This window comes from Esox lucius, chromosome 3 (genome assembly GCF_011004845.1).
Source record: "Esox lucius isolate fEsoLuc1 chromosome 3, fEsoLuc1.pri, whole genome shotgun sequence".
Lineage (NCBI taxonomy): Eukaryota > Metazoa > Chordata > Actinopteri > Esociformes > Esocidae > Esox > Esox lucius.
In genome coordinates this window covers 24411472-24423561 of record NC_047571.1, presented here as the reverse complement: position 1 = coordinate 24423561, position 12090 = coordinate 24411472, and the positions used below count along the sequence as shown (strand labels likewise).

General features: G+C 42.4%; 1 protein-coding gene across 23 annotated transcripts in view; it reads right to left on the bottom strand.

The window, feature by feature from the left end:
• LOC105022906 (receptor-type tyrosine-protein phosphatase F) overlaps positions 1-12090 on the bottom strand; it is a 205079-nt gene that overhangs the window by 130629 nt on the left and 62360 nt on the right. For 20 of the 23 annotated variants that reach the window (XM_034291381.1, XM_029118703.2, XM_034291386.1 and 17 more), the window contains exon 1: positions 3261-3659. The exons of 1 other annotated variant lie outside the window; for it this stretch is intronic. The gene's annotated coding sequence lies outside the window, so the exon portion shown is untranslated. Of the gene's footprint in view, positions 1-3260; positions 3660-12090 lie in introns of those variants that run through there. 2 more of the 23 variants (XM_029118709.2, XM_013131741.3) reach the window with 1 other exon arrangement.

The window sequence follows — 12090 nt, the reverse complement described above, 5'->3', positions numbered from 1 at the left end:
AACCAAGCCTGAGTAAAAAGAACCAAGCCTCAGGACAGATTCGTCCAAGCCTGTGTAAAGACGACCAAGCTTGGGAAGACAGCACCAAGATTAGGTTTGCATTCAAAACTAATTTTCAATTGTCTTAGAGGAATGCTGCAATGATCCAAGGACATCCGACATAAGAGAGAGGAAAAACACGGTAGCAATTTGGCAATGCATTTTGACTGTAAATCCTCATCAATAGTAAATGGTATTGTAACATCGCCCACAAAGTGTTCACTACAGGTTCACCATGATGGGTGAATTATTTTGTTCAAGCCAACCAAATGCCTATAAAGTCACTGGACAGCACCTCATTATGCATCAGGATAAGGACCCCAAACACATTGCAAACAGGTGTTTTTTTGTGCTGAAATATTCATAGCTGGCCATGTCAATACCACGATCAGGGTGAGCGTGTCTTGCAAATGCAAATGACAAGACTGAAGACAAAAAGGCCCAGAAACATTTGAGGATGTGTTGTAATTCGTAACCTATACTCCATAAAGTGCACCGCCGAAAATGAAGGCCAATTTATGGACTACAGTCCCATTTGGGCCTCAGTCAAAATGGCATATCCCTTATATCCCTTCAAGCAGTCAGACCATGGATTCAATAACCACTCCATGTCTGTCTTTATGTCTGATGCCAGCACTTCTGGAGTGTTGCCTGTGGCGACGTGACTAAGACAAAGTCATAAACATGGAATGCCAGGGTCAACGTAGCGAACAGCAGAGGAAAGGAGAGACTACCAAGAGGTCAAAGTTCAACCTCAGAGTATAACAGAGGGAACGGGAAGACCAGGAACTGAAGCTACTGTTTGGAGCTAGTGTATGGAGTTGTAAGCTAATGTATGGAGTTGTAAGCTAGTGTATGGAGTTGTAAGCTAGTGTATGGAGTTGTAAGCTAGTGTATGGAGTTGTAAGCTAGTGTATGGAGTTGTAAGCTAGTGTATGGAGTTGTAAGCTAGTGTATGGAGTTGTAAGCTAGTGTATGGAGTTGTAAGCTAGTGTATGGAGTTGGACTGAAGAGCTTAATGACTACTTTCTGGGGGAAGAAATTCTTACTGTATTGTTATTATTTTGATTTGCATCTCTAACATTAGAACATTCATCTCTCAGTTTCAGGTTCGCCATGATGAACCTGAAACTTTTACTTTGCTTACATATTTCTTATGTGTATAACTGCATAAGAACTTATTGATTGTCAATGTAATAAATAGTTTTAAGTTTTGTCTTGTCTGTCTAACAATTTGTAATATCTAACAACTTTCAATTCAGAGCTGATGGCTTTTGTCTTTAAAAGGCACTAGTAGTGAAAGGCTTATAAAGCTTTATGAACGTGTTCCAGGTACATGATTCCCCCATGCTCCTTCTAAGGTCAGAAGACAAGTTAATGAGTGTGATGAATGCTGCCCCCTTTGTCTGAAACTTTCTCAAGGCCAGTTTATCCTCACGTGTACAGGTTTCTATTCCAATGCCCAGGGCATTTCTGTTCCTTCCAAGAGGCTAGACAAGAGGTTAGTGGTTAATGAATGATTAACTAAGAGATGTGAAAGGAAGAGAGGGAGAGGTGCTGTATCATTAAGTGTCTCAAAACAAGAGTGCTCCAATCAAATGTACCATGTACACCTTAATGAACAAGGTTATTTGTATGATGGAGACAGGACATTAGTTTGACACTATTTTGCTGTGGAACCATTTTTAAAAAACAAAGACGCTAGGCCAGGAGGACAGAGGAGGTGCTGGGTTCTCTACTTTGCTCTCCGACTGGGAGGGAGACGCACCCGTGGGGAGATGTGGTCTTTTCATGCCAAACAAAGCAAGACAGACATGTCGTCTTTACACACTGTGCCCTGAGAGCTTAAGACAGCTCGGATGGAACAGAGCAAGCTGCTAAAACAACATATATATATATATATATATATATATATATATATATATATATATTTATATATTTATTTTTTTCTCCTCTCTTTTCATTTTCACTTTTTTGACACACAGCCTAGCCAAGTATTTGGCAACAGGCTTTTATTGAGCAACACCTGCTGCCCATTCCTCTGTGAAACAAATGCTATAAACATGCTATTGACAAAAACGGTGTGTAATATAGGCCTAAGTGTAAAACATTATTGTAATAATAGAATGACATGAGGTTGAAAATCAATAAATATTTTGTAAAGATATTGAATTGATTACGCAGTAAAGCTAAAACACAATCAGCTGACATAACGCTAATACAATATTAATAGATAAAAACTCAAACATACAGGCTAGGCTATTCCACTACTTGCTAAAAACTCGCTAAAAGAGAAGTTCAACAGATTATAACCTATGCCAAAGCTGTTTAGAAAAAAGGTTTCAATTGAATAGTACCACACCTAAAGCTAACAATAAACTACTGAGCCAACTTAACCCTTGGATAACGCCACATCCTCTCCCCGATAATCATGTGGGTAGAGTATACAAATCTCAAATAAAAACACACATTCGAGCTTAAACCATGAACTGTTCAAAACCCTTCCTTCTACTAGGGAATCCCCACGCCTCAGTAGCTCAGAACCACTGAAGTAAGTAGACCTTGTTAACTGAAATTCGAGTTGCTGAAACTTTAGCCTGTAGATTGCCAGGGGAGATACAGGTTGAGTCCCAAATTGCATCCTATTCACTGGATAATGCACTACTTTTGACAAGGGCTCTTCAAGAGGATAGTGCCCTATATAGGTGATAAAAGGCCCTTTAGGGGTTCAGACAACTGGAAAAACAGGTTGTTTTTGGCCTCAAAGTAGCCCTGCTATAGACTCAGCTGGGCAGTTCACCTTAAGAGCACACCAAGCCCGCCTATTCAAAGTCCTGTGGAAAAGAAACAGGGGATTGCTTGCACCAGACAGGGCAATTTGCCAAAGAGCCAACCAAAAGAGCTAAGCCAAGAGGAGGATAAACTATTGTTTTGGCTTAACAAGCAAGAGTGAACACGGACAAAAGAAAAAGGCCACAAAAGAATAGAACAAAATACCTCAGTATTGAAGAAGTGTATCACATCAACCTAGTTTGGCTAAAAGAGTTAACTACAAATCTTTTTTCCGATTATTAAAGTATATATATCTTTGTTTTATCAACACCTGTGCTGAAGAGAGGGGAGAAATGCCTACAGTAGCTACACATTTTCTACACCAAGGAGTTGGTCTTAACAACTTGCATTCTCATGCATTACAAACAAACATTAATAACATCACTTACCCATATCTATAAAAAAGAAAAACTGGAAAATAAATCAGGTTTGTATTCCTCTTAGAAACCTTCGTTCGGCAGTTAATCCGAGTGTCCTACTACCACAATATCCAAATCCTTACAAAAATCCTTAAGGAATATCCACCAGAATCCAGGGAAGGTTAAGTCAATTCCTTATGGAGGTCTCTCCTTTCAAAACTCAAGCGGCAGTTAGGTCCCCCTGCTTAACTATTCCACTACCAGCACACAGCGGAATAAATTGTTTTCTCTCTGTCTGTCTGTCCCTTCAGTGATTCTCCTCTCTCCAGTTAAGGCTCAATTACTCAGTAGTAAAGGAAGAGAGAGTGTATAGTAGCTCGCTGAGAGAACCTTCTGCGCCAAAGGTTGATCACACACTGAGCTGTGTTCACGGAGAACCGGGAGGAGCCAAGTTTCAACATGTGATGTCATAGAGTGTCAGAGTTCTCTGGGAGGAGGGGGGCAGGAGAGAGAGTGGCTGCCTGAACTCTGACCAATGAGTGGAGTTTACCTGTGCACAGAAAAGAAAGATTTGGGGTTTGAATATTTGTTTTGACACAAGAGGAAATCCCAAATTTGTGAGTGTGACGCAAATAAATTTTTACTATAAATTATTCATTAAGATTTTCACGGTCTGACTTGGAGATTTAAGTAATTTTAAGTCAATAAACAAAAAATAATACAATGTTCTATAGTCTAGGCTTCATAGAAAAAGTATGATTTTCAAAAGATACTTTGTGAACTGAATAGACACCAAAATACAGTGGACAGGTTTTTGGTCTTTTGGCTGAAACGGACAGCTTCAGATGACAAACAATGTGTCCCATTCACATACTCACACAGACAGATTGACAAACAAAAGAAAGACAGACACAATTAGACTATAGAGAGGTAAAGGCTGGTCACTATTCAGGACAGCCAATCTTGAACCGATTATAAGCACAGCCAACTCAGCAGGTTGGTTACAATTAGGTTAGCCGTAACAACGTGTTCCGATCCATATTAGTACTAGCTAAATGCCCCAAATCTCCTTTGTCTGCATCACCGTCTCTGAAATCAGAGATCAAATTCTGAAAGGAACAACAAACAAAACATAAAAAACACTGAGTCATCATTCTGGGAAAATCAAACCAGGACAAAGGGAGCAAAAGTTTTGTTATAAAGAATATCCTACAAAAAAAGGAAAGAATTAACACATTAGTTCTATTTGGTTTTCCCTCCCTCTGGTCAGATTTTTCTTTGCCAAGGAAGCTAATCATCCAGAACAGATGTTCTGAAATGTTCTGTGAGACTTTTAATACACACACACACACATATAGTTTTGTTGGATATATGACAGGACTGAGGGAAAAGTCAAGTCAGCCTTCCGTACTTTGCAGCTTTCTCTTCTCTTTGTCTGTCGGTCTACAAGGATAGGGGATCGTTGGCAGAGTGGTGTGTATATGTGTGTCAGAAACGGGGGGTGGGGGTGGGGGGGGTTGGGGCGTCCTAGTGTTCACAGTGCCAGAGAGAGACTCCCTGAATTCCTCCCTCCCAAGTTGCGATTCAGTTTCCGAGACGACAGCGGCATAGTCTAATAGATCATAGTGCCTCCGGACCTTTGGGCAGAAGCTTTGTTCACCCGGCTCTGTAAGTCTGTTTAGACTGCTACACCACTGACTGATGCAACAGCAACACCATTTATTGTCACAGGAAATTGTGGAGAACTACACGTTTTCCCCTCATATTAATAATGGAATGGTGAGATAAGACCAACTCAATGACCTTCGCTTCATGAAGAAAAATGCTCATAACCCACATTTATCAGGCACCATCTTTGGTCCCAACCGGGACACCGGTCTCTTCGGTTTGCTCTTTTCCCTCCCTCTGCTCCATGTCACGTGACGAAGAGTCTGGCCTTTCTTCAGAATTTCAATATTAAAGTTCTGTCATTAATGGACTTTGAACAGAAACGAAGACTTGTTGTTGATTAGATAACCCTCTATTTTAAAATGTTACAAAAATAACTACTTGCTAGCTAATGGATACAAGTACTTAATTTGAACTGCATATCAAATTCAATTCAAGGCCTCCCACATGTCATGGATATTATATATTAATATTAACTGTTATTCCCAACAAACAATGAGCAACTCCGCCATAAATCAATCTGCATACACCCAACACTTGCCTACAGGCACGTTTCTTTGGCTTTGACAATGGAGTGGCAATGATTGGAATGCCAGTATCAGGAAACAGGACTCAGCCTACTATGGGCCTGAGGTACTAAAATAAAACATTGAATGTCACTCACATTGGCTAAAGTGAAAGGAGAGAAGGTCTTCTAAGCAGATATGGGAACACTCTAGGCCTTTCAGTTTAGAGCTAGGCACCAGATACATGTGGTCTATGGATCTCAATCCAACAGTGCAAAAGTATCAGAACCCTGACCGATTCTGTCATATTACTGAATTACAAAAGGTGCAAGGAAACTTGTGCTCGGTTTCATTTTACATTTTAAAAAGCTGAAACTCAAAATCAATATATTGTGAAAGTGATTTTGGTTTTACGCTGGAAAACTACTTGAAAGAAAAACAGAAACTGAGATATTTCACCTTAAAGTATGCGAATCCCTTTGCTGTAGGAGCTCCCCAGTTTTAAACAGATAAAAGAAATAGCACATAAAAAACATATTTAAGTTACAATTGGCCTCAAAAATATAATATATTTACTAAAACTAAATATCAAAGAACAAAATTGAAATGTACCATTTATAATTCAGTAACATAGGAGAATAGGGTCAGTGGGGGTGTGACTACTTTTGAAATGCACCATTATATTGCGTGTGAAACCTGTGAAACTCGAGACCTTGCCTGCCTCAGCTTAATATTGCCTAGCTATAAAGCTTGATAAGTCTCAGCTACATTGAGAACGGTATTATTATCATTGCACATGCACACACACACACACCACACACACAACACACACACAGTCAAGACATATAAGTGCCCATCCCCCCGTTTCAAAAGATTTCAAAGGTTGACAACTTCCCCTCCTCCCTTCAGTAAATTCAGTCACTGAAACCCTCCCCCTAAAAACAACACGCTAGCAGTCTCAGAGCTTTTACAGGGCTTCAGTGTGCAAAGTAGCAGACACACACACGCAACACACACACTAACCAGGGTTTCCATTAGTGGCAAGTGTCGGTCTTTTTGTCTATAAAATTAATTGAAAGTCCCCAAAAATAAAACATTTAGCTTGTCCGTGGGCTGGTCGATCCAACACTGAGATTTAGCCTAAACTCTATTTCCCTCCCTAACTTTGTGCTTCCACACCAAACATTTATCCAGCGCCCCCCCAGGGGTTGGTGGGTGGATGGTTGCCTCTGTGTAGGTAGGTTGGGTGCTTAAAATCACGGTTGTTGGTCAAGGAATGCAATTACATCAAGCATGCGTTGGCTGAAATGTCCTGGTTGAGATAGAGGCACGACAAGAAGCTGAATGGGATGGTAAGAAGTGCACTGAATTCGGACTCTCCCGCTCTTGTGTAGTCAAGACGAGGTCCTAATCACATTTTGGACAATATGGAATTGGAAACATTAAATAACTAAAAGGATTTGTTTGAGCCGTTGGAAAGGAAGAGGAACCAAACTGCCAAAGGAGCGTATGACTGTGAAAGGGATTGATGGGAAAAAGGGGTGATTCATGGTGACAGGTGTACAACTTCATGAAGGAACATGTCTGATCCTGGGGTACTTCATGACGAAGTTGATATAAATCATTAAGGGTGATTCCAGCATTGCGGATGTTACATTTGCAGGCAAAATCACTCAAAAAATGTCTATGTTTCACAAAATTGCCAAACTAAATTAAAATGATATCTGTTTAAATAGTGTACCCCTCTGGGGGGAATCTACTCCCTAAAATGTGTCTTATATTGGCATGTTGAAGATATGAAGACAAATTAGAAGGGCCATGATGTTAAATGAAATGGACATACAGTAGAAATAATGTGCTAGCAATATCTGAGTATCAGTGTCTGAGGTCAAAATATTGATTCAATAAAAGCAGTTGGCCCAGAAGCATCAGATAAATCCAAATATTAGATTTTCAGTAACGAAACTCAAACAAATGTAAATCTATATCCAAATGATTACAAAAAATACTGGCAAACTGAAATCAAATGTAATCAAAAACGTCAATGTACCAAATTCTAAATAGCGCAACACGGTGTATTCCCTGTGTATACATCAAAAGAATATAAAAAAGAAAGCTACTAACAATGCACAATGACCAGAGCCTATTTATGTATTTACTGATGTTTATTCCTCTGTAAAATTGTCAATAATATTTTTGGATACTATAAAATTTTTCATTGTATTTATTATGTACTTTGTCACTATTGCTACCTAAAACATGTTTGCTTTGGCAACAGAGGCAACCATTATTCATGCCAGTAAAGCACCTATCGAATTAAAATTGATTGTCATTTTCCATCATTCATTTTCTCGTTGGCATAGACACTAAATATTTTGGAAGACACTAAGCTAATTGGAAAGTTTCAAAGGGTCAGTTAGAATGCATATACCTTAGAATTTCATAAAATCACACACAATTGTGTTTTATTTTATATACTATTATTCAACATTAAATTTTGAGGTGAACTACAATACGTTTTTCTGCCAAATAATATACATGCAGAACATGTGCCTGTTCTGCAAACACACTTTTCTGTGAACTGAATTAAGGACTGTATTAAGGTTGTATTGCTTTTTCAAAGTCCCCATCCTATATAAACTATTGCAGGTTTGTTGTGATTTTGAAGAACATTTAATGTATGGTTTCTAAAAGCATAAAAAAGTGGATATTTTCAGATATAAAATACAATTGATATTTAGCCTAACAGACTTTTACCTGAGCCAGGGTATCTGGTTATTTCAAAGCAAAAAACAAATATTGGTCAAGGTGAACAACAACAACATTTTAGTATTAGCATGGCATGGCAATAGTAATATTACTAACACTAGCTTCCTGGTCCTTGAGTCCCAGCTGTCGGCTGAGTACCTCAGGCCTGGTCGCCTCAGCCAGGCTGACAGTAAAGGCCTGGCCTGCTAAATGTACCACGATGAATGGGAAGAAGTAACTCAAAACAAAATGGTGGCTTGACGTAACTTGTGCAGAAGAGGCCAAGGTAGTATTGAATCTGACAGTAATGTCCATGTGGTGTTGAGAGGTGTTGTATCTGCTGCCCTGTGTTTGCACCTTAGTAAACAAAGAGCTGTGAGAGTCAGTGGTGCTGACACCTTTTACTATCATTAACACAGCTGGCTAGCACCTGTTCAGTCTCACACACACGCTCACACTCACACATATCGGTAGACAATGAGACGTGACTGGAGGTCATTGTGGTTCATGTTGGTTATCTGTTTGAACAGGTTGATGCTCTATTCAGGCTGACACACATTCACACGTCACACAGGCATCATGCAGACACACACGCAGACATCACACAGACAACACACACACAGACATCACACAGACATCACACAGACATCACACAGACACACACGCAGACATCACACAGACACACACACAGACATCACACAGACACACGCACAGACATCACACAGACACACACACTCACACACGCAGACATCACACAGACACACACACAGACATCACACAGACACACACGCAGACATCACACAGACAACACACACACAGACATCACACAGACATCACACAGACACACGCACAGACATCACACAGACACACACAGACACACACGCAGACATCACACAGACATCACACAGACACACGCACAGACATCACACAGACACACACAGACACACACGCAGACATCACACAGACACACACGCAGACATCACACAGACACACACACAGACACACACACAGACATCACACAGACATCACACAGACACACACACAGACATCACACAGACACACACGCACAGACATCACACAGACACACACGCAGACACACACAGACACACACACAGACATCACACAGACACACACACAGACATCACACACTCACACACGCAGACATCACACAGACACACACGCAGACATCACAAAGATACACACGCAGAGATCACACAGACACACACGCAGAAATCACACAGACACACACGCAGACATCACACAGACACACACACAGACATCACACAGACACACGCAGACACACACAGACACACACACAGACATCACACAGACACACACACAGACATCACACAGACACACACGCAGACATCACACAGACACACACGCAGACATCACACAGACACACACACAGACATCACACAGACACACGCAGACACACACAGACACACACACAGACATCACACAGACACACACGCAGACATCACACAGACATCACACAGACACACACACAGACATCACACAGACACACACGCAGACATCACACAGACACACACCACAGACATCACACAGACACACACACAGACATCACACAGACACACACACAGACATCACACAGACACACACGCAGACATCACACAGACACACACACAGACATCACACAGACACACACGCAGACATCACACAGACAGAGACATGAAACAAACACAGACCGAGACACAGACAAAGACAGAGACACAGACGTCACACAGACAGCAGATGACGTCACTGAAGATAACATCAGTCCAGATCTGTGGTACAGCCAGCTGGAGGCCAACTTCTGCCCACTGAGACACATGGTTGGACCAATAATTGACAGATCGACCACTGACGCAGGCTTCCTAAGTGATCTCTCAAGCACGAGCCCACATACTGGTGAGTACCCAGCTTATCTACATCCACTCAGTGGGCAGTTCATCAGGGAGACCAACCCGCTGGTGAAAATGCACAGTCCCTACTATAGGAAGGAGGCTGACAGACTGAGGCACTCAGTTCCCGGACCAACCACTAGAATGGGCGGAATTAGTGACCTTCGAACTTGCATGACCGTTGGTGCCAAGAGTGCTGCAAGTAAGGCCAGAAGAGCAGCCCTTCTGGGTTTTTCACACGTGACATGGCACGCAGAGGGACGGCGCAAAACAAACCAAAAGCCTCCAGTCAGGACGCAGTTCTGCGAGTCCAAACAGCCTGTCGACGAGTTCAAAGGGCAACAGAAAAAAATCGTGCAAGCTAACAGACGGAGCCCAAACAGGCAGAGAAGGGCCTAGTACCCAGAGGTTTGCAGAACGGCATCCGGCAACACACAACGTCCTTGTCAGAGGTGGGTTACTGCAGCAGATGGCTCCACTGGGCTCCACTCCTGTCGGCCTAAAGAGAAGAAAAAGCAGCTCCAAAGGCAAAAGAGAAGAAAAAGCAGCTCCAAAGGCAAAAGCGATCACCAACACTGGACCACGGAGGAAGATAAAAACATCTGAGAAATCCTGGTTCCAGTTGTGTGGCCTGGTGGGTGCCCAGGCCTCAACCCAACAGAACATCTTCAGGATGAGATGGAACGAGGCGTTAACAAGACAGTGCAATTATGAATCACAAACCACACAGCTATTATGACCGTCGGTTGCTAAAAGGCGGTACCAGAATCCATGACGTCATCAAATCTCAAATGCAAATATCGAGTTGGAACAGCCTGTCAATGAGCCTCAGAGAGAGGTGATCTTTCATCTTAGTTGGTGTCAGACAGAGGGCCGAGCTGTGGTAAAAGGGAAGGGGCACACAGCACAGGGGGGGGGGATGAGTCAACATAAGGGTATGCAGACATAGCCCTTTAACATTTTTATAGTGATGAATGAAAATATAATGGTGAATGAAAAAAAAAAAAAAGGATTACCGAATATTCAGCAATATGGGTATTTGGAACATTGATTTCAAATAATCACATTTATACAATATATCGCCTAGCCCAAATACAAAAACACCCACTTTAAAACAGTGAAGCACACAGGGGGTGAAAGACTGAGACACAGACAGCAGGAAACACAGAAACACACTGGCAAAAGGTTGACTTCAGACTGATCCATTGAGGGAGGGAGGGAGGGAGGGAGGGAGGGAGGGAGGGAGGGAGGGAGGGAGGGAGGGAGGGAGGGAGGGAGGGAAAAAGGAAGGTGACATCAAGACGTTGGAGAAATTAGGATAGGCGCAAATGTTTTTTTCCAGCACTATCTTTATTAAAATAAAAACAACACATTGCCTATCTTCCATTACTGGAGTGCTTGTGAGTGACGGAGTGCGCTTTCTTACAGGGGCCAACAGCAACTGTGTGTGTGTCTGCATTGTCCCTCCGAGGAGAGATGGCAGAGCATGCCGCTGAATGCGGTAGACAAATCATTTTTTATCTGAGACCCCGATGGGTATTGACAAACCAGGGATGCATTTAGAAAGGCCAATTAAAAGGAGGAAATGAAACGTTGTGGGAGGGAGGCCCTTCAGAGAGCCAGCAGTGCCCTCACGCTCCCCTCCGGTCGTACACTTCACCCGGCCCGCCTCGCCACAGTGTGATACCCACCGCGACTGGGGTGAAACTGGAGAGGAGGAGGGAGGAGGGAGCGGTTGTTTGGATAACGTGAATTGGGTTTGGGGCACAATATGCAGTATGGGTTATCGTGAATGCAGCAGAGTGAACAGGGATAGAGGGAGCGATAAGACGGTAGGGGGAGAGACACGACGGAGGTTGAAGGAGGAAGCTTGTGCCGTGTCATCTCTATTGAAGACTCCTGACTCAACAGGGTCAGTCCAATGGACTCTGGGTCAGTCCAATGGACTCTGGGTCAGTCCAATGCACTCTGGGTCAGTCCAATGGACTCTGGGTCAGTCCAATGGACTCTGGGTCAGTCCAATGCACTCTGGGT